General features: G+C 43.2%; 1 protein-coding gene across 3 annotated transcripts in view; it reads right to left on the bottom strand.

The window, feature by feature from the left end:
* The window catches only part of ARHGAP12 (Rho GTPase activating protein 12), a 144088-nt gene extending 119256 nt beyond the window's left edge, over positions 1-24832 (bottom strand). For all 3 annotated transcript variants that reach the window (XM_089668684.1, XM_089668685.1, XM_089668683.1), the window contains exon 1: positions 24680-24832. The gene's annotated coding sequence lies outside the window, so the exon portion shown is untranslated. The remainder of the gene's footprint in view (positions 1-24679) is intronic.
* Positions 24833-25154: the final 322 nt, after the last annotated feature.

The following is a 25154-nucleotide window of genomic DNA, read 5'->3' on the forward strand; positions in this document are numbered from 1 at the left end:
TGAATGGTGGCTCAGTGATTGGATTTTGCTGGAACTTTCAGTCAGAAAAGGAAACAGATAATGAAGTGGACCTAACATCTCATTTACTATTCTAAGCACATGCAATGTAATGTGTACAACACTTCATTATATTTCAGATACATTACTCCCCTTTCACAATGCCTTCATGTGCCTCCTCTCCAGAAGAACCACCATCTTTGTTCAGGCATCATCCAGGGTCAGCATTGTCTTCCTGGACTGAGATGCAGACTCGGGGAGGACACTATTATCTTAGTCCTGAAACCTGTTCAGTTCTTGGCTGTGTTACAGAACCTGAGACTGGCACACAGAACAGTGATATTAAATATGGCAATTTATGAAAAACCACTGTACCCTGTATTTCAGCCGTAACAATGAACTTCACTTATTTGCTCTGTGAAATGTTCACTTAAAAATTGTTTTTTTTAGATTTGTTCAAGAAATTAAAAAAAAAAAAAAAAACACATCCGTTGAGCTCAGCCCTCCCAGTTCTCATCTTGGACTACAGAACAAATACTCTCTAAGGCGAGGTTCACATCGGTGCGGGTGGTGCCGCTGTGGATCCACACGAAAAGTCGTGCAGCCGCACCACCTGCACGAAGAAATGCAGACCTGCGGGCAGGTGCCATTAGTTCTAATGGCACACCGCCCGCACTGGAGAACGCAACCGTACTGGGAACCGAGGTTCCCGTGCGGGCTGCGTTTTTGGAAGAAGTGCAGGGACTTCCTCCCTGCGTGTCACGGGGCAGGAGAGTCCATTCAAATGAATGGGCTCTCCTGCCCACGCACAATGTGGCCCGCACGGCCGCATATATGTGAACCGGAGCTAATCTGTTAGGATGGGGAGAGGGAAAGATTCAGTAGCTTAGTTAAAAAAAAAAAAAAAAAAAAACACCAAACACTTGGCACAGACACAATTTTAGTGTTTCGGTCCACGAAATCCTGTGTGTCGTCACATATATGCCTAATGCATTTTCAGTGGATTGACAGTTTTTTATTTTTTTTTTGTGTACTTACAGGGTTTTTGAAAATATGGGGAAATCTGTATGTATCGCAAATGTGCGGTGTGTTATTTTACTTTCCCCCGACAAACACTTTAAAAGCAGAACAAAACTATCTGAGCACCACAAATTTCATTCATTTTTAATATTCACAGCAAACTCACCCATCCATCCATGTCTCTATGCTGTTGTTGAGAAAACACTCTGACACCCCCGCCATTCCTAGCTGCAGCCACCTTGAGTAAAGACAGATGATTCATGTAGCATTTACTTCCTGGAATCCATCTGAGTTTAGGCATGCAAATAAGAGGATATGATTGGCTGAGAAAGCTCCTCCTCCACTCCAAAAAAATGCCCATGAAAAATCTGGTTATGTTTGACATCATTTTAGCCCACTTCCTATCTATTTACTAAAGCTGGTAGCACAAGATTAGTACTAGAACTAGTAGCAGAAGGACTAAAACAATTGTTAATGCTGATTAGGAGAGTTTAGTTCTACTTTATGCTGGGCTGAAAATCTGCAATCACTATAGTTTTTATGGTTAATCTTTCTCCCTCTGCCACAAAAGCATGGAGGAATCCGGCCTGGAAAAGGCTGCACTCTTATCATAGTAATGCAAACAAAAAGGTATTTTCTTCCCTTTCTACTGGCCCTACCCTTGGATATTCAGCTCTGCCTCCAGCAGACACACCAGTTAATTGTTCACAGCCTTCTCCAGTGGTCACCACCATCACTGGATTTGCATTCAAAAAGTATCAGTAAATCATTCTGGTTTCTGCTCTATTCCAAGTTAAACATTGATTGGCATTCCGGATGTAATTAGAGGAAAAACCTTTCGTTTGATTTGCCTGTTTCGGCAGCTTTTTTTGTGCTTCTGCCAAATGTTTTTGTGCACTGCTCTTAAAAATGTGTTGTGACTAAATCCACTGCTCATCAGCAGAAACTACATTACAAAACTGTAAAGGACAACTTTATTTTTTAATGCAAGCTCCAATATCCAAATGGTTTGTAACTACAGCCATTTGAAACTTGATCGAAGCACTTTGGAGAGAACAGAAATGGTTGATTTTGTATTTTTATAATCCATGTGTTTTGCTAGAGTTTGTTTTTGTGAAATGCAGCAAACTGCACAGAAAGACACTATATGAATGAGTCCCAAGCAGCCAGGAACACATGGTATGTTACCACCTCTACAGTGTCTGTCTGCCGGTTTGTCCAGGTTTGTGCACACTCACACTTTTTTCATGCACTGACACAATACAACGACAAATGTTATTATGGCCAATATATTCCTAAAGTAAGTAGCTTCAGACACACTTCCTAAAACAAAATTGAAGCAGGAACCAACCATTTTATTTCAGCTCCCTCCCAATAAAGAGACTAAGGCTGCCCACCATTGTGAGATCAAAAAGGGAGCTGTAAGAGGGGGACGGCCCACCTACGAGTTAAAACAGTTGTAAAGGCTTGCCATTTTTTTTTCCAAAATAGCAAACATGTTATACTTGGTATAAGGGTATTGCACAGAGTGGGCCTGAACCTCCTCTTCTGGGGTCCTCCAGTGCTCTTGGCTGCTTCTCTTCCATGCCTGCCACCATAGCAAACCACCTGCTACGGGGGCAGAGCTCTAGAGCAAAGCTGTGTGCATCCACAGACACACAAAGTGTGGTTTGGCCCAGCCCCTTCCTCACAAGATTTGACTGACAGCTGCAGGAGCTGATGACCTCTTCTGCTACCACTGTGCCCATGAGGAGAACACAGACCAGAGCAGATCGGCACCGCACTGGAAGGAGATATGCTAGTATATAGGAGGGTGAGGGAGCGATACAAACACGAAGATATTTTTACCCCAAAGCAGGGAACACATTAAGGTAAATACACCCAGCCTTTAGAACAGTGGTTCTTAACCTGGGTTCGATCGAACCCCAGGGGTTCGGTGAGTCAGTCTCGCGGGTTCGGCGGAGGTGAAGACCCACACCCGACTCGTATGATTCGTGCAGTAAATATTCATTATTATGTTTTTGTTTTTGTGTGAAAATCATGTTTTAATGGTTTTGTTCTTTGTTCTTAACGGTTTTGTTCATTTTGCGCACCTATGTATAAATATATACCTAAATATATACCTATGTTTTGAATTTTAAAAATCATATTTTATTTTTCCAATTAAGAAGGGTTCGGTGAATGCGCATATGAAACTGGTGGGGTTCAGTACCTTCAACAAGGTTAAGTACCACTGCTTTAGAACAACTATACATTTTCACATTGGTGCACCTCAGGTTTCTGAAGAAGAAGTTGGCAGGCGTGGGCCCCTGACACTTCCAGAGGGTTGCACAATAGCAGCCCATTTTCACATGTTGAGGTGCACAGAATAAAGTTAGGCAGTGCATTCAAAATGACCGTGCTATGACACACCCCCAACACGTAAAAATGTCAGTTCTCTTGGATTGTTTTACATCCTCCACCACGTACATTGGTGATCACAGTGCACACTCCTGTGCTGCTCTCTCAGAGGTCGGGACATACTGCTGAGCAGCGATCACTCTGCCTGACAGCTCTGTATTTCAGTGCTGGGTGCTAAAAGGGAGAGAGCACAAGGTTTACAGGTGTCCAACAGGTGGCAGCCTGCACATTGAGAGCCAGTGAGAGGCACATTGGGCACCAGGGCTTTACAGCAAGGAAAGGGATACCTATGGTTCTATTCAGATTTATGCATTGCCATAAAGCAAGGAAAGCAGTTTGCATTGCAGAAAATTAAGTGCTGCAGAATGGTGGCATTCTTTTTAAACTCATCGCAACGTACTGTAGCACCAAAAAAATACGTTTTTAGTGCACGATAGTGCATAGATGTAAAACATCTGTATGTTATGGTGCAATACTCTTTAAAAAAAAAAAAAAAAAAAATGCTGCAGGTCCATTGAAATCTGTGCTACCTCACTGCAACACACATTATCGCATTCAGTAATGCATACTACCCCATGTTAGGTAACACACTAAAAGTAGTGAAAAAAGTGCAAAAGTGAACAGCCCCATGACGTTAATCTGTGTCTACTCTGAAGGATTTCTACACTCATTAAAAACTACAGCAGCTACAAAGCCACTACAGAATTTAATAAAACATCTTTTGTATTTAAATCTGCAGCTAGGAATGATTATCTTCCTAAAAATTGGAGTGAAAGTAAAATATGCTTAAAAGCTATTGCTATAAATGAATGTGTACCCACAGCTGCCAAAGTACATATTGCTATTATGTGAAAATCCACAAATATTCAATGAAGGTGGTTATGAATCAGGCCAACTAAATCATTCTGTTCAAAAAATAGATTTGATTTTATGCATTTATTTTAACGTTTGACAGATCGATTGTTGTTCCCCTCCTAGGTTTGTACCCCTCTCTTGTGCTACTACACCCCTGTAAAATTTCCTTTGATTATAGCACTTCCTTTGAATGTTGTTGCCATTAGTCCATTTCATAAATTTTCAATTTTGTGTTTTTGATGTGAACCGAATATCTCCAACTATTGGTGTACGTAATGAAAATTCTGGACCGAAACCAAAAATTTTGGATGCACTTGGCCAAAAACCGAAACCAAAATATAGAGTTTTAAAAAAATATAATTTTTTTTATACAAATGGTGTTATGAATTTAAAAAATACAATCCAGTAACGTGTAAAAAAAAACCGTATTGAAAGTAACACAAAAATTGTACAGAAAATATATTAAATGATATAAAATTAAAAAACTGAAATAGAGGCATTTTTGCATTGAAATCAATGGAACACGTTTGCATTGAAGTCAATGGGACGCAATTTTGCATTGAAGTTATCAGCACCTTTTTTTTCTATTGGCAAAACGCCGATAACTCAATTTTCGGCCGATAAATTGGTGCATTACTATCTCAAAGAATTATGTACTACTTTGTTTCAGTAAACGATTTCTAAGTCCCCATTTACATCTGCTCGTTCCTGGAAACACGCAAAAACACACAAAAAAAATGCACATCACGCTTGAGGTGACTGATTTTTAACAGCACCCAAAACACAGCTAGAAGTTGCGCGCCTATAAGTGAGGTGCAAAAACATGAGAGACTTACTGCCTAAAATCACTGCAGGAGCTCTGTTTGTCGTGAATGGGCTGTCCTATGTGGTCGCACGTCAAATGCGCATAGGCACACTGTACAGACGTAAATGGGTTCTTATGGTCTTGTCCAACTTTTCTGATACCATGCCCCTCTTTAATGTAACAATGTGCATCTTTCAACTGTAAAGACAGCACTGGACTTCTTAGGCTGCTAAGTATGTGTTTTATATAAGCCAGCAGCTACAGTAATTGTATCGCCTGACATATTTTTGGAGAGCTGGGTGAAGTTTGTCTTTAAAGTTTATTCCGTATACAGTTACCCTTTATAGCTATTAATCAACAGGTTTGTTTGTTTGTTTGTTTTGGCTTTTACATTTCCTTCTAAGTTGGATTGTAAGAAATAATACAGAAGCACACAATAGGTTGACAAAAAACACATCAAAGAGAAACTCCTCTGAAGACCATAGATGGCTTTACTTCAGCTCAGACATACTCTACTGATGTCACCCAAATAGTTTTTGTCAAAATACATTCTTCAACTCTTAATAAGAAGAGGACTTTAAACATAATGAATCCCTACAAAAGAAGTTTCTGACAATAAGGTTGGTAATATTAGTGTAGATGTCTCATCAAGACTGATGAGTGGTGAGAAAGCTTCCCTTCATTGCTCCAAGTGATGGGAGCAGCGACCAATTTCTCCACAACACAGCCATAGGACAGGAAACAATTGTTTTTTGGTCAAATGTCTTCCAACAGGCTGGAAAGTCTTCTAAAATAGAGATCATTGTATACAGCTGCAAGTGGGAAGCACAGTGGCTAAATGGTTAGTACTTCCGCCTGGCAGCACTAGGGTCATTGATTTGCATCTCAGCCACGGAACCACCTGCCTGGAGTTTGCATGTTCTCCCTGTGCCTACATGGGTTTCCTCCCACATGCCAAAGACATGCTGGTAGGTTAATTGGCTCCAGTATGTGTATGTATGAATGTGAGTTAGGAACCAGAGATCGTACGCTCCTTGAGGGCTAGGGACCGATGTGAATGTACAATATATATTTAAAGCGCTTTGGAAATTGATGGCGCTATATATAGGGGTCATGTGATGCTGTGATTGGAGGCAGCAGCAGGAAGGAATTTGTAAGACTGATGCCTTCAGCACTACAAAGTACAGTGGACCAGGGAATGTAAATGATTTAGAGCAGCGGTTCTCAACCTGTGGGTCGCGACCCCTTTGGGGGTCGAACGACCCTTTCACAGGGGTCACCTAAGACCATCGGAAAACACATATTTCCGATGGTCTTAGGAACTGAGACACCGCTCCTCTATCCGTCTCCAGGCGGGTCCGCCCACATGCAGATACGCCCACATACGAGTACCCGGCGTGATGACATCATCGCGCCAACCCCATCACATACACCCCGTACAAATACAGGTGTATGTGACAGGGTTGGCGCCATAATGTACTTATGTGGACCAGTCACACATGTGTAAAGAGCAGCTACTGTGTAGAAAGCAGCTGCTGTTTTGAAAGCAGCTACTCTGTTAAAAGCAGCTACTGTGTTGAAAGCAGCAGTATTGGAGGTAAGATATTTACATTACGATTCATAATAGTAGCAACATTACAGTTATGAAGTAGCAATGAAAATGACTTCATGGTTGGGGGTCACCACAACATGAGGAACTGTATTAAAGGGTCGCGGCATTAGGAAGGTTGAGAACCACTGATTTAGAGGATTTCCTACCATCTAATCAGCCTTTAATTGCCAAGGGACTAAGTGATTGAGGAGCGTTATAACATTTGACACTCACCCCAAGCACAATTGTCTATCAAGTTTAGATGGGCCAGGACATCTGGTGAGTGCCACTGAATTGGGGGAGGCTTGTCTCTGGAGCACGTGGTGACACTTGAGTGAAGTTTTATGCACGTGTTGAAGTAATCTTACTTGATCACTTGGTGATTTTAGTTGATCAGAAGGACTTTTCATTTAACCACATTTTCTAAAAAACTTTTTGGTGAACTTATTTGAAGCATTTATGTGTTTGATGAATTGGACTTTCACTGATGTAATTTTATTGATTTTTTTTTACATATTTATATGTTATAGCACATATTAATGGCACTGTATTATACTTTATTTGTTGCACTGCTTTCACTAATATTTGTTGTATTGCTAAAAATATGGGCCAGTATGCAGTAATGAAGACCTGTTCAATCCAACATGACCTGTGAAATGAGGACAAGTAGCAAAGATGTCTGTAGAAAGGAAACATTAAAATACAAACTTCCACAAAGTAGAACACCTTGAAACAATTCTGAACTGCTTTAACCCCGCAGTCTTCATTTTAGAGTACATTTGGTTAAAACTTAGGCTTCTAAAGGAAGAAGAACAAAAGGAAATTGCTTGCCAATGGCAATAGAAATCAACAGCTTATAACAGATGTTGACTATTCCGGCTCTGGGATGGCTAAGACAGTGGTTGTCAACTTCAGAGGCACGTACCCCTCAGGGTTCTTCTAACAAATTCAAGGGAATCTCAGACTTGTCAACTTAAAAACTAGGACTGAAAATTTAGGAAACACTGAGGGCGGATTCACACTTTGCGTAGCGGGAACATGTGCTCCTGGTTTTCGTTTCTGCACATTTTTGCATGTTGTGCATAGGGCAACCTATTCAATTAAAAGAGCTGCCCTATGCACAACAAACGCCCTAAAGAAGCTCCCCAACTATTATCAGGCGTCAAGCTATGCGCATCTGCTAGCCACGTTTGGTGTTCCACTAACAATGAATTCTGTGTTCCTGTGCCCAGCGGATGACAGATCATCCAGATAGCCAATCACAGCCTATCTGTACCATGGTATTAGCTGTGGCCAATCACAGCTAATCACAACAGTAAACATTGAATAGATTTAATTCAGAAAAAAAAACGGTTGCTTAGAACAGTGAAATTCACTGGTATAAGCATAGTGTGTAAAAAATAAATAAATGAAAAAATCCTGATCACCTTCCTATAGTACAGTCTATACTAATCTAGGGAAGTGATTAGGATTTTCATTTTATATCGCCCGATGCCCGGTACATGTAGTTCCTGGCGCTGGGCAGGTAGTTTTTATTTACCTTTAGCCCTGCTGCAGGCAAGCACCTGTCAGGTGGAAGCATTTGGGTGGCAGCGCTTCCCCCTGATTGCTTCCACACAGCCAACAGCGCCAGCTGCCGTCCCCTCCCTACCCGTTATATGTCCCGGGCTCCGCTTGCCCATCTGGGGGAGTAAATATTATGAGCTCAATTTTGGATAGATTGAGTTTTAGGAAGTGGTGTGACATCCAGTCTGATATTTGTTAGTAATTAAGTGATACGTGAGGAAACTGATGGGATGAGCTTAGGAGTAAAGATAGATTTGTGTGTCATCAGCAGAGAAATGGTATTGGAATCCATAGGAAGCTATCAGTTGACCCAATGAAGAAGTGTAGATCGAGAATAAGTTTTTGTTTTATCCAACTTATAACATCCAAGTGAAAGATATAACTCAAAACAGGTCAGAAAAAAAGCACAAAAAAAATTCAAAAACAGAAGCACTGAGTTGGAAAAAGGATCATCCCCTTGTGTCAGTATTTTATTGAACCACCTTCAGCTTTAATTAGTCTTTAGTCTGTTGGGATTTGTCTCTACTAACTGTGCACATCTAGACTTTGCAATATTTATAAATGAAACAGCGCAAAATAGACCTTCATACAAAGTTAGTGAATCACAAAACATAAATGTCCAATAATCATTGGTGCATATCTCTGTCAAAATATGGCAATATTTGCCCACTCTTCTTTGCAGAACTGCTCACGTTCAGTTAAATTTAATGGTGACCATTTGTGGACTGCAGTCTTCAAGTCATTCCACAGATTTCCAGTTGGGTTTAAGTCTAGGCTCTGACTAGGCCATGACAGGACATTCACCCTTTTCTCCTTCAACCACAGGCTGGTAATTTTTGCTGTGTGCTTTGGGTCATTGTCATGTTGGAAGGTAAACCACCTTCCAATTGACAACTTTCTGGCAGAGGGCAGCAGATTTTCCTCAAGAATTTGATGGCATTTCCCCCCTCCATCCATTTTTCCTTCTATCCTGACAAGTACACCAGTCCCTGCTGCAGAGAAACACCCCATAACAGGATATTCCCGCCTCCATGCTTTACTGTAGGAATGGTGTTATTTGGATGGTGAGCTGTATTGGATTTCCACCAGACATATCATTTAGTGTTGAAGCCAAAAATTTCAATTTTCGTCTCATCTGACCACAACACATTTTTCCATGTGGCCTCAGAATCTTCAACATGCATTTTTGAAAAGCTCAGTCGTGACTGCATGTGGCATTTCTTGAGTAGCTTTTTTCTTGCACCCCTCTCATACAAGCCACATTTGTGGAGAATTTGTGATATTGTTGTCACATGCACACAATGACCACACTTTGTCATACATTCCTGCAACTGCTTCAGAGTTACTATAGGCCTCTTAGTAACCTCTCTGACCAGTTTCCTTCTAGCTCTTTCATCCAGCTTGGAGCAATGACCTGATCCAGGGTGGGTCTGTGTTGTACCAAATGCCTTCCACTTCTTAATCAGAGACTTCACTTTTCTTCTAAGCATTGATAAAGCCTTTGACATTTTTTGGATCCATCTCCTGACTTGTGCCTGTCCACAACTTTAACCTGGAGATCTATTGACAGTGCCATACCACCCACAGTTGATTGTTTGCTTCAGGCGCACTAACAGGGACTGAAATGTTTCAAGAAATCTCTTTTCATGCTGTTCTAATCACAGTTGAAAGTCAAATGGCCTTGTATGCCATTGAGAAGGTGATTGGCTACACCTGATTGAGTTTACAAGTCATTTTTAGAATGGGGGGGGGGGGGTGATCCTTTTTCTAACTCCGTGATTCTGTTTTTACATTTTTTTGACATACTGGTGTTATATATTTCACTTGGATGCCATGAAATTGCACTGAGCATAAGTACACAGATCTTTTTTTTTCCCCTCACAGAGTATGCTGGGTAGGTAGGAGGGGGAAGGGAACGTTTTTAAAAACAGTGCGTGTTCGGCTTTTCTTCCACTTTAAACGTCTTTCAGGATAGGTTTTCATTTTGGCAGTAGAGCAAGGCAGTGCAAAAGAGAAACAAGAATTAGGACCTGTGTACACAGGCTTTTGTTTAAGTCAAAGCCATTTTCTCCCCATACAAGAAATCCAGCATACAAAGGCAACTTTGGTTAAACAAGGTGGGGATCCATCTCATCAAATCAGAGATTGCTTTGTACTCATTGAGAAAAATAAAAGAGGTTCTCTGAATAGCAGCCGTGCCCAGCGTGCGACCCCCTATGGCGAGTGTGCAGCGGGGAAGTTGCATGGCACAGCAACCAGATCACTGAACCCATGACTATAGTAGCATGGGCTACAACAGAGATTTACAGCTTCCTCAGAGGTCACATATGTATACACCAATATGGTGCCAAGCTGGCCCAATGTTTGCAAAATACATCTTCCCTGTAGATCAGCTTTAAGAACTGCTCAGATTAAATTGGAAAACATATACTGCAAATTTCAGGCTATTATTCTGAGACTATCAATAAGGCCTCATGCACACAGGACATTTTTAACACGGTTGTTAGAAGAGTCTGCCATTTCTTTTTTTCTGCCTCCAAATGCCCCTGCATGTTAGCCTACGTGTCCATGCACACATAGGCTTTTAGAGGAGTTTAGAAGCAGACAAAACCCACTGCCAGTGCGTCCAGGAACAGCAGCAATTTAGCAGAAAAAAAAACATGATGCATGTAAACATCTAAAAAGCACATTAACGCTAGGCACATTTAGTGCTTGAGTATTGATTCATGTCAATGGCCAGAATAAATTATTATTCAGCCCAATAAAATTAACATCCACAAGCCTGACGCACCTAAACGTGTTACATGTGTTTACAAGTGACAATTGTTTTCCTCTTGCCAACAGTGTTTTGGCAGAAAAAAGTGACTAAGAGATGGCCAGAAATCCTGTGTTCATGAGGCATTAGCCCAACAGCTAAACAAACGTAAGCAGTTTACAGGAAGAGGAAGCATTTTACGGTCTACAACCTTCGAAGGATGCCCCAATTTAGTCAGCTTTGCACAGAGATGTTATCAGATTATTTCAGTGTTAATAAAGTCAGTACACTCAATGTGAGAGTGTTGCCTATTGAAGAGGACTCATAAAAGCAAGGTCATTGTGTTGTAGAGAACATTCAACCTGCACTTGTATATTTAGCAGTATTAAAGTGGTTGTAAAGGCTCAATGTTTACCTTCATTCATCCTATGCATGAAGGTAAAAAAACCTTCAGTGTGCAGCAGCCCCCCATTATACTTACCTGAGCCCCACCTTGATCCATCGATATGCACAACAGCCTCAGCTGTCCTGGGTCTCTGCCTCCTCATTGGCTGAGACAGCAAGCAGAAGTCACTGGCTCATGCATCTGTCAAAGCACATCAGCCAATGAGAGAGTGGTAGGGGCCAACCCGCAGCTGTGTGTGTGAATGGACACGCAGAGCAGGAGCTTGGGCACATGCCTGCTGGGGTGCCCCCATAGCAAGCTGTTTGCTAGGGGGGCACCCGACAAAGAAGGAGTGCTGGGAGGGGACCAGAGAAGAGGAGGATCAAGGCTGCTCTGTGCAAAACCATTACACAGAGCAGGAAAGTATAACATGTTTGTTATTATAGAGGGACACAGACTGCAAACAGAAAAAAACTGACAGAGGTTCTAATCCCTCCACACTCTATCCAAAACTATAAAAAAATGTTGCCTTTAGTTATACTTTAAGTCCAAATCACTACATCCTCTCATTCCACCGTCAACTGTCATAGCTTTAATGCAGCCTTTCTCAACCAGGGTGCTCAGGCACCCTGGGGTGCCTTGAGGTCTCTTCAGGGGTGCCTTGGCAAAATGTCTAAAAATAGAGCAAAACTTGTATACAAGCCAGCCTATACAAGGTAGAACAAGCCTGCCTATTCGTTACACAAAGCCACAGGTTTTCATTGTGCACCATTACGACCTTCTAGCCGCAGGCGTCCTGACAACCAATGACATCACCAGTTGATGAGGACGTCGGTTGCCTGCACAGCATCCTAGTTTGACCCTCCCTGCCCCTCTCCATCAGTGCTGGGGTCACATTAGGTCAGTGATGGAGAAAAAGTGAGGGAGAAGAGAAACATTGGAATACTAGTCAGTACCAGTGTGCAGAAGTGTATTTGGTTTGGAAGAATTAATCCCCTCTAATGTTGGGTGTCCTACATGTGTGGATGTTGCTGCGTTATATAAAACTATTAGGATTCGTTTTTTCACATTTTAGAATGGGGGGCCTAAAGACTGTTCATAATTTTAAAGGGTGCCTCAGGACTGTCCATAATTTTAAAGGGTGCCTTGACTGAAAAAAAGGTTGAGAAACACATGCCAGGACAGGGAGAGGCTACTTCTTGATTTGGAGAAAAAGTCAAGGCCCTGCGTACTGCCTGGAGATAGCATCCAAGCAGCTCATCCTGGACATGGGGATCAACATGAAGACATAACAGTTCTCTGCTGCCAATACAAGGTGTCTGCGCAAATATCAGGCAACAAAAAATAGCAACTGACACCTTTTTATTCTACAGGCCTCTGCTTTCAGACAATATATAGTTGGAGATTTAAAGTAATTTTCTAGCAAAGAGAAACACAGATTTTAATATGTATGAAAAATTTAAAAAATGTCCAGCCAGAAAAGTGGTTAAAATTCAGTAGATCTAAACCCAAACAGCCGTGCAACATATAAAAGCGCTATTATTGTTTGCCCTGTCTATATGCACTCGCCCCAGTGCTTGCTGCGCAACGTAGTTCTGTACCAACCTATTAACAGCAACAACAATGGACAAAACCTGCACATGTGTTTTAGAACAGCCGCTTGTAGTCTCCACCTATGAAGCATGTGACAGGGTAAAAACATAGGAAAACAACTACAATCTGGGGGGAGCATAGCCCACCCCCGCACTCCCCTAGATTCGGCCATGTAGTAAGAAATGAGCTCTTGCATAACTAAAAAAAAAATGCTTTGCTCTGATTTTATATTTCAGAAATATAGAAAGGGTGAAACAGGAAGGTTGACGCAACATAATATTGGGAAACAGAAATACATGCTGTGTACATTGCAACTCTCTCATAAAGGTCTATGCTGAATACACAGCCACACAATCAGAGCAAAGAGTGTTTGCTGCCACAGAATCATCGCTGAGCAGATAATGTAAAGCTGTGGTCGTCAAACCCCAAAAAATTGGGACGCTGTGTCTACATAAAAAAAAAAAATGGAATGATCTGTAAATCTCATAAACCCATATTTTATTCACAATTGAAAATTGACCTTCAGTAATTACCTGCAAAATGTTCTTCCAGCTCTTACTGGTTAGTAGCACTTTACCAGCTATTTGTTGTGCAGTCTCTGCCATCAGTTACAAAATGACCATATTTTTTTTTTTATTAAAATGGTGCATTTTCTCATGTTAAACATTTGATATGTTTTCTATTCTGAAAAAAAATACTCCTCATTGGTGTTGAACATTTAACCCTTCCATAGTTGGAAAGATATGGAATTTATATTGTTATGATGATTTTGAACTTTTGCATCTTTATATTGGTCACTGAGACCTGTTTCTACAATGCTTGGTCGAGGTCTTGGCCTATTTTATGTATGTATACTGTGATTATACTTCTTGAAACAATAAAGAGATTGAAAGAAAAAAAGAGGCCAGCAACGGTCATCTCTGTTCTTTTCTAATATCAGAGTAATATGGAGCAGGGATGTTGAATTTGTATCGCCCAATGCCTGGAATATGTAGTTCTGGGCGCTGGGCAGATATTGTTTTTTAACCTTTAGCCCTACTGCGGGCAAGCAACAGGGCCATCTGTCAGATGGAAGCATTTGGGCAGCTTCCACACAGCCGACAGTGCCAGCCTCTGCTCCCCCGCGTGCATTTTCCCAGGCTCTGCTTGCCATTCGCCGGCCTGGGAGCGGTTCACCACCGTTGGCTAGAGGGGAGGGGAGGGAGGAGAGTGGGCACATCCGCTCCCCTCCCCTTCTTGTCCTGACCCGGAAGTGACATCATAATGCTCCCGTTGACAGATATCCCAGCCATAGAGGCCAGAAAAGAATGTAGTGCAGTGTGATGTGCACTGCATTACATTCAGTGAAGTACAGTGGAGACATTTGGGGTCTTTTAGACCTTGGATGTCTCAATAAAGAGAACCCGTCACCAAAAATCATCACATAGGGGACTTTTTGTCCCCTATTTGATGGGAAAAAAAATTTGAAAAAAAAATGTAAAATTTACACCCAAGCACATAACATCCCAATAAAAAAACAACAATTTTGAGGCCCCCACCCCTACATATACGCACGTATAAGCACACCCTGGGACGTCTACGCATGAAAACGGCGACTGCGATACACGTTACATATCGCCGGGCATGCCAAAATGAGAGCAATAATTCTAGCACAAGACCTCCTCCGTAACACTATAAGGGTCTTGAAAAGTGTCGCCTATAGAAAATACTGAAGTTCTTCGCCATTTCACGAGCGCACACAAATTTAAGGTTTGACATGTTTGATATTTATTTACACAATGCAATCTCATCTTTTATATTTTACAAAAAAATAGGGTAATCTATTGTTTTTTTTGTGCCCTAAAATGAACTCTTGTATTTTTTACTGAAATTTTGCAGTAATATAATGCGACATAAAAATTGGAACTACCACTATTTTATTTCTAGGGAGCCTGCTTTCAGAAAATATAGAATGTTTGGGGGTTATCTTCAAGCCTAAAACAATTTTTTAAACTTGTGCAAAAAATGTAAAAACGGCTCTGGCAGCGAAAGAGATAAAAGAGAAGCCTGACACTCCCCTTTCCTGAAGAGCAGCCAATCGGTGCTCATTACACTGCAAGGTCTCTCTCCTCCCTGCTAGTCCCTGGGTGCGGTGCTGGAGACAGGCAGGGAGGGGAGGAAGATATACAACGCATTGTTAAAAATATTAAACATTTAAGTCACCATAAAGCCCTTATGTTTATAAAAGCCCCAGACAGTCCTAAAAAGCACCTCAGATTTAAATATGGCTTTGGTTAAAATTTATTTTTATTTATCTGGACAAGTAGATTGTCATGAGGGACAAGTAGATTGGAACCCCAATTTAGTCCCTGGACAAATATTTTTTTCAAAAATGTCCACACCCCTGTGAAGGCTGCTAGTGTTGACTTCTATACAGACAAATGCTAGTTGCCTGGCTGCAATGTAGACCTATGTCATTTCAACACCTCAATTCACTAAATCAGAGCCATTATGCAAACAAGAGGTTTGGACTTTGCTAATACACATTTGTTTAGGTCAGTGACTATTGGAGCCAAAGAGCCAGCATAAAAGGCAGACAACGCAGGTCTCTTCTGCCAGAACACTTTCTAGCAGTTTTTTTTTTTTTTTTTTTTTTACATTTAGTTCCTCCTTTAAAGAGAAATGGCACTGCTGATTGCTTGCTAAAAATGCTAACCCATTGCTTCAGTAGTCAAGTCACTGACCCATTATATTGATGCAGATTAGAGAGGTCAAGAAAAATCTTGAAAGTAAAAAAACTTGGAAATAAAGAGTAAAGCATGGCAGCCAACAAACTAGTATTTTCATAAACGGAGCTCAGCAATGTCCAAGCCACGTTCCTCATGAAAGGTTTGTCCTACATTTGTAATTGATGAGAGTCCATCTCCTATAGTTAAAGTAAGCTATGCTCCCCCGCATGATTTCTCAGTTAAAGAGACGCTATCTCCTTGCCCATCAGAGCGAAGTGACAGTCTCTGTGTAATGCCCACGTTTTCACTACTGTATGCTCACCCCTCCAGAACTCCTTCCTTCCTGACACAACACAATACCTGCAACTTCCAGTTATGGGGGAGCATGTGACCTATTACATTATGCAATGCTCAGACCTAACAGCCAATAGAAAGCACCATCACCACTCTGTCCAAACTCCAACTCCAAGGAATGTCAAACATTTTTATGGCAGATCTGCAAGAGAGGAAGATGCAGTAGCGTGAAGTGCTGGAGAGGTGAATATTAAAGAGTTATTTAAAAAAAAAAAAAAAAATTAACCTTTAGTAACAAACATGTTATACTTGCCTGCTCTGTATAATAGGTTTGCACAGAGCAGCCCCAATCCTTCTCTTCTTGGGTCCGTCAGTGCTCCTCCACCTTGACCACTGTCCCCAATAGCAAGCTGCTTGCTATGGGGGCACTATTGCAAGCTCGCTCCCAAGCCACGCTCTGTGTGTCTATAGGACACATACAACCACCCCCCCCCCCCCCCCTGACCACTCTCTCCTCACTGGCTGTGGTTGACAGCAGTGGTAGCCAATGGTTCCTACTGCTGTGTCTCAGCCAATGAGGAGTGGGAGATTCAAGGATCCCAAGCACATCACTGGATCAGGAGGGGGCTGTGGGGGGAGCAGCAAACAGAAGATTTGTTTTACCTTCATGCATTCCTTCAGCCTTTAGAACCACTTGAAAAGCTCAGAAACATAATTTTTTTGGCACCTTTATCATGAATACAAAATATTGTAGAACTCTTATTATTAAATCTAGAAATCCTTATTTGCAACCTGACCTTCCTGATTTTAAAACATCACTTCTTCCACAACTGCTGGTATAGAATGAGATGAAATGGGTAACCTTCTAATGACTCCACTGACTAGATCTTCTTGCCATAATTCTTGGCTCTGTTCCAAGCCAACGTGGGTTTTTAGTGTTCCCTACTTCCCTTTTTGCATCCTCTATAATATAACATAAAAAAAGCCAACAGAGATAATGTGAGGGCCAGTCCAACCAGAAAAGAATACATTTCTGTTTAAACCCCCCCATGAAGAGAGTCAGGCAAAGCCAACAAAGGCCCCCCTCTACAAGAACAATTCCTGGAATCCCCATCTAACTAATACAAAATTGTGCATCTCTGCATAGGTATGGTAGACAGACAGCTAGATGGATAAACAGGCTAAAGACAGCCATATATGGATCGAAATTCAGCCAGTTCAGCAGGACAGGCCAAATGTTTATCCGTGTGTGGGCAGGCCTCAGGCTGATTGTACCCAAGATGATCCAGCAATCGACTTGTGTACAACCAGCTTGTGGGATTTTGCTGCATGTAGTTACTGCCGGTGGCTATAGCTGTAGCAATAATCATTGTGTTCTGTCAGCCAGGAAGGCTCCCCACATCCCTGCTGGCAGAACACAATAGTGATTTGGGTGCGATTCCCCCAGCAACACGGATTGTGTTGATTGGAGAAACTGAGCGATTTGTTTCTTCCAACTGTGTGGAAGGAAAGAAATGTGATTAATCTATGGCTTGCCTGCACAAAAGAGTAGATTTTGTGATATCCAGAAGTCTCTCGTGGCCAGACAGTCAAACAGACTGTTAAGAGGAAATGGTAGAAGCATTCTGTGGGGGTTATTTACTAAAAATGGAGAGTGCAAAATCTGGTGCAGCTTTGCATAGAAGCCAATCAGCTTCCAGGTTATATTGGCGAAGCTTAATTGAACAAGCTGAAGTTAGAAGCCGATTAGATACCATGCACAGCTGTGCCAGATTTTGCACTCTCCAGTTTTAGTAACTCTACCCCCGTGTGACTCTGGCTGGCAAAGCAGAGAGTGAGTTATGCAGGCCATACATGGGTCGAATTCTGAACGATTTTTCGTCTGAAAATCTAAAACATTGTTCGCTCGGTAATCCGATGGTGCCATCAATTATTTGGAAAATCGGCCGACCAAGTCATGAAATTCATTCCATATAACAGGTGAAACTTTTGTTCCTTCCAGGTCACGGCTCATGTGCATATTCTTTTAGGAAAAACAATCGTACGATTTGACCATCATTGAGTCAAAAATCGGTCGTTTTTCACGAATTTTCCAACATGCCCGATCACCGAAAAGGGGAGGAACCACGAAAATCGGCTGGTGCCATTGACCCACTAACAGAGTGAAAATCGGCCAATTATTTTTAGGTCCGATATTCGGACAAAAAAAATCGGTTGAATTTCGACCCATGTATGGCCGGCATTAGACCCTGGCTGCCAGATACCACATGGACAGAACAAACCAGAAACAGAGATATGGCACCATGAACAATGCCCCCTGCTTTGCACTTGACCTAGCAGTAAGAAATTCCAGGTGATGACAACAGAACAGGGTCCCGGGACTTGTTTGACCCAAATCCCACATTAAAAGGGTCTTTAAGTCACAGGGAGCCCTTGTGCAGCCACACAGCCTGCTCAAATGGCATGTCCGCCCCGGCCTGTGATGCATAACTAGGAACAATATATTTCCATTCAGTGTCGGAAAAAAACATGCACTCACAAGTGCATACCATTGATTATGACAAATCCGATGGCATCTACCAAGTGTTTGCTTTATGACAAAGACATGAGTGAGCTTATATACTGGAAAAAAATAAAAAAATAAAAGAAACCCTGGCATGCACAAACAAAAAAGTCATGTTCTCATTGCAGATATATTTTCTTATCAGCACGGAAAGCGTTAATCATTTTGACAATGAAAAAGAAGCGCACTCCCAAGCAACTGAACCAAACACTAATGACTACACCTCCCTCTCACCACATGTTGCTTCATACAGCTCCATGTGCTGAAATATACTGCTTGTCTGCACAACATTCCACATTACAAAGCACCTCGGGTCAAGAATTCTCACTATTTGTTATTCCAACAGAGCCCCACTGCAGGATAGATACCTGTATGGTGACACGCAGTGCAAAATTGCAGCTCTTCCAGATTCTACATAGTTAACAGCATTAATGCCTCATAAGCCCCTTTGACACAAGAGGATAGCAAAATCAACCTTGGACTGGAATCACAAAGCAGCCAACATACCCCGAGTGAGAAACATACAAAATCCTTTCATCCTATTTATTAAGTATTATATCAGTAATGCAGCTTGGCCCATACAGCCACTTGCAAGTTCTGTATTAAGGATTATCCACTAATTAATTCAGACAAATAAGCGGTGCCCAGCTAACATGCCACATTTTGACAGCCTTCTATACATTAAGTACATAGCACACGTCTATGAACAGTCTTGCTCAGCAAGCCATGTACTGCAATGTTCCTCGAACAGATGGTCTATAAAGAAATCAGACTCAAGTACAATAACTTGGCATGCTAGCTAGCAGAAATCGCTTCAAAAATACTCCTAGAACCTAAACGAGTGACAGGATGTTCTTGCAGGAGAGACTGCTGTGCACATGACTTTTGCCAAAACTAAAGAAACGTAATGACGCAGTACACAGTATACAAAAAAAAAAAAGCCTAAAAGCCACAGAGAGAATGTTATACAAAAGGCAGACAAGAAGGTAGCAACACTTGCTTGGCATAACACACACTATATATGGTATTGCTAAAGTTCCATAACTAGACAAATATAGTCTACAGCATTCATACAACAGAATAGCTTAGCAATATGTGTAATACATTTATAAAGCAAGAAAAAAAAAGTGATATTTTTAACTTGCACTAATTTCAGGTGTATGAAACACATTTATAAGAAGTTAGTCCATTCAGGTAAGTGTGACCATCAGGGTCCTGGTTGTGTATGATGTATACAAAGATCTTTTTTTTTTTATATCTAGCATGCAGACTATTCCATATACTGTACCAGCAAAAGATAGACTAGGCTAGTCACACACAATAAGATTGTTGGGGCTGAATGAGAGACAATAGATTCCCCCAATCCATGCTGAGCTGTGTGAACAGATGAATCTTCCCAGTTGGCTTGGTGGATTCTGACAGTTGTGTTCCCGTGGCTGTCACAATACCGAACAGTGACTGCAACTGATTGGATACAGTGACAGAGCGGCTCAGAGTTTTTGGTGCTGACAGAGACACCCATGGCCTGAATTTTGGACCATTCAGTAGCAATCGGACAAATTTTCCACCACATATAGCCAGCAATAGGATTTGACCCATAAAGGTTTTTCTAAAATTGGTAATTTGTGACACTCAACAGATCACCAATACAGACAATGACCCCCCTTCCCACCAGCAGATGTACATTTACTAAATAATGGGTTGGAATATTCATAAAAAGACCAAAACACTGTCCAACAATAGTCACCTTACTGGATTCCCTGCTCACGTCCAGTCTGGAAGAGGTGACTATAAGGCCTCCATGGCAGCAATGTTTACCTTACACCCTATCCTGGCCAAACCTATGCCAATATTTCACCAGTGTAACCAAGAGCACTGAAAATCTGCCCATGCCTGAGAGAGGAAGGAGGAAGATGTACATCATGGCAACAGCTGACACCCACTATCTAAGGCTTGGTTCACATACGTGCGGGTGGTGCCGCTGCAGATCCGAACGAAAATCCGTGCACCGCACAGAGAAATGCGGACCCGCGGGCGAGTACCATTAGCTTTAATGGCACGCCGCCCGCAATGGAAAACGCAACAGTACTGGGAACCGAGGTTCCCGTGCGGGCTGCGTTTTCCGAAGAAGTGCAGGAACTTCTTCCCTGCCTGTCACGGGGCACAGGAGTCCAGTCAAATGAATGGGCAATTGTGCCAGCGCAAAACCCGGCCCGCACGGCCGCATATATGTGAACCAGGGCTTAAGGCCCATCTCGGAGGTAAAGGGCCACCCCCCTTCTATATGATTGTTAGGTTAAAAAAAAAAATTATGTTTAAATCCCTAGTTATCACTTACCTAATAGCAGAACGTCACGCCCTCAATTAACATACATTAACTATTTTTAAACCCTACACTGTTAGCATTAGTAAATAGATAGCAAGGTATGTCATATTTACTTCTTTAAAACTTTTTGTTTTTACATTTCTTCAATTACCTACTGGTTTCCTAGCCTAGGCAAATTATGTCATACATCCCAGAAGTCTTCAGGAGGGGTTTACTCATTCAAGCACACTGCCCTGCCTACATCCCTGAGCTAAGGGCAGATGGATTCCAGAAAGTAAATGCTACATGAATCATCTGCCCTTACTCAAGATGGCCACGGCCAGAAATGTTAGTGGGGTGTTTTTCAAAGTGATTCCTCAACAAAATAAAGCATGGACATATGGATGGATGGGGGAGTTTGCTTTAAAGATTAAAAATGAATTATATTGCATTTTTGGGCTTGTGGTGCTCAGATGCTGTGTAGTTCCACTTTAAGCTATGTCCATGTGCCCAGTCCTTCTCCATGGATGGGTCCGTCTTCCGAGTGTCATGCAGGCAGACATGGCTGACCTCTCTAGATCTAGAAGAGATCTGACATCTGACTGAGGGGAACAAAGAGGATGGGTTGGTGAGGTTTAACGTGTGGCACTGGACTAGCAGTCTCTGCAGTCAGGAAGGGCATCAGCAAAGGACCTGGATGGGGCGAGGACTCAGGTGAGCATAACTGATCTCACCAGATCAGGCAAGCCTAACACATTGCAGGATGACTTACAGAGGGATGGGTTACAGGGATGGGGAGACAAAAAAAGATTTTGCACAGAGTTGGGCTTTACATTTTGTAAGACTGGAGGGTTCCTTTAAATGAGGTTCCTCAATCAACTTTTCAGGATCCAAACCTTATAATGAACAGAGTCTACAGAGAAACTGCCATGCGCTCAGTTATGATTCAGTGTCCTGATTGAGAGTCTAGTTACTTAAAAAAGAAATAAATTAAAAAATTAAGCACACAATAGCATGAGCTCACCTACACATCAAATGCTGACACACAGATAATTGGGACAATAGCTGGGGCCTTCAACTTTCTCCATAACACTCATAATCGGCACAACCGATGCTGGAATGAACAGGACTAAACAGTGCATGCATGGGTCCGGCGGAGAAGATTCTCACAAGCAGCTGTTCAATGTAGTCAGCAGCATCTGGCTGGACTAGGGACAAATGAGAAGGTGGGGCTGGTGGGATAGATATCCCAGGACAATATTCATTTTATATAGAGCAGAGGAGGGTAAGAACCTTTGTCAGGTTATGTTTCCGTTAGAGAGACTCGGACTCACTTTTTTCCTGGTGACCACTGTCGGTGAGGGTAAATTAAAAAATAAATTGGGAGTTGTCACCAGAACAGCAGGATGGGGAACTCTTCCTATGAGGACACTTGATTGGAAGACAAGTAAAGCGGACCATGCACACAAACATTCCTGTCGGCTATTGTATTGTGTCAGCTGCTGCTCGCAGAATACCTGAACACTGGCTGCAGCCGCTGTTAAAGGGGAACCGCAATCCCGCTGTCATCAACTGCAAGCGGGCAGCTCTTTGTTTCTGAAGTCATGTTTTTTCTAAAATAAAATACACCTATGCACATGCCTGCCCACTATTCTTGGCAGCAGGCAAACGGAGCTGACAACATGTCCACATTTTACGCATGCAGTGACAACATCCTGTGCTGGCCAATGAAGGCAGCCAAAGACCAGCACTCAGCGGAAGATGTCGGTCAGAGGTGGGGACTGTTGAAGGAAAGGCAAGTTTAGCTCCACTTTAAGCCAACAATGTTCCACTAGGCTCCTCCAATCTTCAGGCTGATAGGGTGCCGACAGGGCCACCCACAGACAGGGCCCCCCACAGAACAACATGCAGTAATAGACAAAATCTGATCCATGTATAACCAGCTTAAGAAAGGATCTGCTTTACTTTTGACAGGTTTTATTCACATCCTGTTGTGCCTCTGAGCCAGGAAGTGAAGGAAAAATCTCCCCAATGGGGCACAGCAAAAACCTGTCAGGGCTCTAACCCTCCCCCACTCGATCCAAAACTGAGAAATGGAAGTTTGGGTTTAGTTCGTCTCTCTAGGACAGTGTTTCTCAACTCCAGTCCTCATGGACCCCCAACAGGTCATGTTTTCAGGATTTCCATTATTTTGCACAGATGATTTGATCAGTTTCACTGTCTTAGTAATTACCACAGCTGTTTCATCTGAGGGAAATCCTGAAAACATGACCTGTTGGGGGTCCATGAGGACTGGAGTTGAGAAACACTGCTCTAGGACAATCCTCTTTCCTAACTGTTGGATAGAGTGGAGAAGGGATGGGGTCGCCACACAATAACTTTGGATTTATCAAAACTCTGTAATAGGAGGACAGGCCTAATCCATCCAATCAATGAGTATCCAATCAGGAAGGCCCTCTCACGGTTGTTGGTATATCTAATGGAAATTGTACAGATTGTTACATGGGTGGCCAGCTGTAGACCCTCTTGTCAGGTTATTACTGTAATCAGGGGTCCCAATAGGGCCCTCTCTATTGTACAGGAGACCATTGTCACCGACACAAAGTGACAGCAAATCCAAAATGTTACCGTTGTCCCGAGCAAGAGGTGAGGGGATCCTCCAATGGGAACACCTGTCCTGGTGACAGCAAAGGGCCATCCCAACACAAGAGAAGGCAAAACTCCTTTGTGTTCTGTAGGGTCACCCCCCATCCACAGCTGAAAGTACGGCATGCACTACTATTCTCCAGCACAACAGGTTGCAATGGAAATCGCTGCACCACAATGCCGCTGTGTGAATACAACTTTATGTTCAAACGTTTCAATAAAGTTCAGCAGAAAAAATGTAAACAATGCAATGTGCTAGCACCACCCAAAAAAACATGTATGTGGGTAACACGCTGCATATATGTGTCTCTGGGAGGCCAATGTTTATGTGCTGAGAGCGCTCTCACTGCACCCTGTGTACAAAGACTGGGCTGTCGCAGACAGGGTTCCAGTGGTAGCCTTTCCATCATGTGACCCCGTAACAAACACATGAGTGCCGATCCTTCCCACTGACAGTTCTCGGTTGGCAGGAGCGGCTCCTGATCATGTGACAGCGCTCACACCATTGCTGATCCTTTCCGGGCATTTTGAACAAATGCGGAGGGGTGGAAAGGGGTGAATGAAGGTCATTCGTTCCCCCCAAAAAAAAGGTTCCATCCAGCGCACAGCGGCAGGCATGTGTCCTGCACAGCTCTCTGGTGACCCCCTCTGGGAGATTTCCTCTGACTTCCTGTTACTTCTCTGGGGCAGGAAGTGACGAGGAAATGTATTTCTAAGTACACAGACAGCAATAACAACCTGCCAGGGGCTCTCTTCCAATTCAGAGGTAAATCTATAAGAGTTGGATCATGACCCCCCCCCCAGCAGGGGATGGAGGAGGTCAGGGAGTGAAAGAGGGGGGGGTGTCTCAGAATGATCACCTGCCGGGGGTGACCCCTCCCGGGCTCCAGTCTGGAGGACTGATCACTAACCCCGCACAGTGATCAGTGTCCGGAGAGCACACTGCCAGAGACCAATGGCCAGCTCTATAGCCCGGCCGGAGGTAGCATCCAGCAGGGGGCGCTGTGTTGGTGACAGGTGAGTCAGGGCGGACTGTCCGGCACAGGAAGTGTGACAGGTATGAGGGGAATGGGGGAGATGTGTCCGCATTGTCTCTCCTCCTCCCCGAGAACTTCTCCCCCTCACTAACACAGAGTTCAGCGGCGGCGCCCCCTCCTCCTCCCCGGCCAACCTTCTCTTCTTCCCCGCTCACTTACCGCCTGCTCAGCCAGCGGCCCCGGAGGAAGCCGGACTCCGAGAAAGCCCCCCGCAGACACAGACTGCGGTCGCCCGCCACACTGACCACTATGAGGAAGTCAACACGCAGCCGCCTCAGACTACAGGCAGCCCGCCCCCGACCGCTGCGTCACGGACTCCGCCACGCCCGCCAGCGACGCCTCACTGCCCTACAGAGCCGCCCCTCTCCGCCCCCTGGACACGCCTCCTGGACAGCAGCATTGCCGCCTACGGTCCCGCCCTTCACAGCTCATGTAATCGGCGCTCTCTTGCTAGCTGGCAATGCTCCGCCAATCGTTGACGGGGACGCCACGTGATGCCTGGCACCGGGCTGCCTAAGTCGTGCGGTGGAAGGCGGGTGGTGGCCGGTGTTGTAGGCTATAGTGGGAGAGGTCAGCATGTGTGTGAGGGGGAGGGGTGTGCCACACGGACTTCGAGCTACGAACCAACACTCGC

This window comes from Staurois parvus, unplaced genomic scaffold (genome assembly GCF_062004578.1).
Source record: "Staurois parvus isolate SC_StPar_1 unplaced genomic scaffold, SC_StPar_1.0 ptg000061l, whole genome shotgun sequence".
Classification (NCBI taxonomy): Eukaryota; Metazoa; Chordata; class Amphibia; order Anura; family Ranidae; genus Staurois; species Staurois parvus.